General features: G+C 36.7%; 1 pseudogene; it reads left to right on the plus strand.

Moving 5' to 3' along the window:
- Window positions 1-2,083: 2,083 nt before the first annotated feature.
- On the plus strand, window positions 2,084-2,433 carry LOC115872670 (annotated as a pseudogene).
- The last annotated feature ends 864 nt before the right edge of the window (window positions 2,434-3,297 follow it).

The following is a 3,297-nucleotide window of genomic DNA, read 5'->3' on the forward strand; positions in this document are numbered from 1 at the left end:
CTTCCATCACTCAGGTCAATTGTGACTCATGGGGACCCTGTAGGACAGAATAGGCTCGAAGTTAAACAAGTGGCCATCTAGCAGAAATGCAATAAGCCCACATGAAAGAAGTACATCAGCGCATGCGATCATGAGTTGTCGACGAAATCAGATTACAGGCACCAAAAGACTCAAAATAAACAAAGTTAAAACATACTGTTGAGAAAGAGGGGAGACCCAAAACCCATCTGCAGACAATAGGACATGCCCTCACAGAAGGGTCACAAGGAAGCGATGAGTCGACCAGGGTGCAGTATAGCACCGATGGATCACACAATATTCCTCTGGTTCTTTGAGGCTTCCTCAACCAACCACCCCCACCTCCGCCCCCCCATCATGACCCCAGTCCTGCCTTTCAGTTCTGGTTAGACTGGAGCATGTACACTGGTATAGATAAGAGCTCATGACACACGGAATCCAGGAGGGCAGGGAGAAGGGTTGGGGAGGGGAGGAAGGGGGAACCGATAGCAAGTAGAACAAACAACCAAAATGTGGGGGAAGGGAGACAGCGACTGGTGTAAGTTATGAAAATAATAATAATTTATGATTTATCAAGGGGTCATGAAGGTGGGGTGGGGAGAAGAGCTGATACCAAAGGCTCAAATAGAAACTAAATGTTTAGAAAATTATGATGGTAATATATGTACAAATATACTTGATACAATTGATGTATGGAATGTTATAAAATCTGTAAGAGCCCACAATATAGTGATTTAATTTTTTTTAAATGAAAGAACGGCTTCCTAGAGTTTCTAAGGCTGTAAATCTTTTCATGAATAAACATACAAAGAGATATGATTTCCATCAGCCTTTCTAAATAGCCTGGAGGACTTGGTCATGCTGTCTTTTGGTTGGGATCAGAGTACAGAACTTAGGGGTTTCAAAGAGCAGAGGAAGTGAAATTCTTATGAATAGGTCTGAATGCATGAATGCCAGGGAAGAATTTTGATAATCCTTTGGTTTTAACCCACTAGGATCCAGGGAGGGAGCTGAGCTAGTCAAATTCCAAAGGATTTTGATGAATGTAGGTTCCCTAGGAGGCCAACATGGCCCCTGAATGGAGACAGGAGAGCATTACGCTTAGTGTAATGGTCCTCAACCGATGTGTAGTAAAGAATTCAATTATTCTTCAAAATGTTCAATCCGTAACACGCCAATACTTTTGTACCAATACACTGAAATGAACTCAGTATAAAAAGAAAATTAAAAAGAGACAAAGACAAAAAATAGAAGCCCCCCTCCTTTAATAGATTCAACAGACATTAAATTATATTTTAGTAAATATTAGAACAAATATAAGAAGGAAAAGAATTACAAAACACCTGTTTTGTATTATGAAAGTGTGCATATAGATAATTAATAAAGGTGATCATTATGATACTTCTAACTTTTTAATTCTATAATAACAACTATAAAATTTGAGTTGAATAGCATGTCCTCATATTAAACACCTATACACTTTGTTGAGCAAACATTTTGAACAAACAAAAATCACTATTTGAAGTTTCTAATGTGACATCATGGGGCATAATATATTTATATCTACAATGTTTCCATGATTTGTTTTAATAATACTCATAGTAGAGAGATTGATTTTATATAAGTGTGCTGACAGAAATGGAAGAAGATCTTTTAAAGTAATTTCCACAAGCTCAGGGTATTTGTTTAAACTTTTATCCAAAATGAACTAAGCAATCCTGTATTTTCAAAATTTATCTTCAATCTTTCTTCAGCAGCCAGTTCTAACAATTAATCTTATAGAATTATAATTGAATTTAAAGTTATCTTTTGATGAAAGAGATGGATTAAAGTTTCATGAATTCCTGTGTGAATTTTCTTTTGACGGAAAATAAAATTCACAATGTTCTCTCAGATTTGTAAGGAATTCAGAGAAAATGTTCTGCAAATGTACAATATTAAGATCCTAACCTACATCAATGATGATCATTAAACTATGGATTATGCCATAACACTGTAAAATCTTTGTTTTTCCAAGATTCCAACTTTTGCTTTAACCCTTAGAACTTATGTACTATTGAAAAACATGTTGAGGCTTTCTCTCCTGAAACCATGGCCCCAATTCATCTGTAACCTGGTGAAGAAGGCTCTGGAGATGGTAAATGCTACTGTGACTTATTGGAAACCTCAATTGGCCACATTTTGGCATTATGCCAGGGTGGAGCCGGTTCCTCCAACCCCTGCTTAGATCCCTACAGCTACTCAGAACCTGAAAAAATAGTCAATAGTGTTCAGACCGGTCACTTGGAAGAACTCACAGTGAAGGAAGCTCTGCTGAATGGTTTAGGCAAGAATGGTTTGACCACTGAAGTGTGGATGTGGTTTTATGTTGGCGAGATCATAGGCAAGCGAAGCATCATGGGCTATGATGCTTGAAGACCAGTCTTTAACATCTGGTTACATTTGGTTTACTATTTGAATGTTCTTGGACCATGTGTGATCAGACTTATTTAATAAAATAGATATTTCTAAAAAAAAAGAAAAGAAAAACATGTTACGTTCTGTCCTTGCATAAGATCAGATACAGAGTTTAGGACAGAAACATACTAACAATGTGAGACGTGATTGTCCAATATGCAGACATTGTTAAAAAGTAGTGTTAAACTGGTTCATTTTTGTTGTTGACCATATGCACAGAACACACCAATTCAACCATTTTTGCATGTGCAGTTCAGTGACATTGATGACATTCTTCGAGTCGTGCAACCACTCTCACCCTGCTCTTTTGCCTTGCTCCTCCCCCATTAATATAAACTTGCTGCTCCCTAAGGTTTCTAATTTTTTGAGTTGCTGTTGTCAATATTATCCCATGTAGCTAGTTCTTAAAAGAGCATAGTGGTCAAAATGAATATTTTTTACCACTTAAGCTAAGTTATTGCTTTGTTTGAATAAGACTTCAAGAAATATTTTTGCTTTAAGGTTTGAATATTATCACAGGGCAATAGCTTCAGGGTTCATCAAGTCTCCATGGCTCTAAAATTTCTGGACCTCATGATAATTAAAAATTCTGTTCTAGGGGGGAGGGGGGAGGGGGAGTGGTGGGGAGAGACTTTAAAAAAATCTGTTCTACATTTTACCCCTTTTGATCATGATTTTACTATACAAGCTTTGATTAAAATTAAACTGGTTTCTTATTTCACAGGAACAGTGAATATTTATTCTGTAGTTCAAATATTACCAGTATAATAATTATACCCAGCAAGCATTGTTTATGTTCAGCTTCCATATTATCACAAAATT

The sequence above is a fragment of the Echinops telfairi genome, unplaced genomic scaffold (genome assembly GCF_000313985.2).
Source record: "Echinops telfairi isolate 266 unplaced genomic scaffold, ASM31398v2 ScPeMD7_7436;HRSCAF=8474, whole genome shotgun sequence".
NCBI lineage: Eukaryota > Metazoa > Chordata > Mammalia > Afrosoricida > Tenrecidae > Echinops > Echinops telfairi.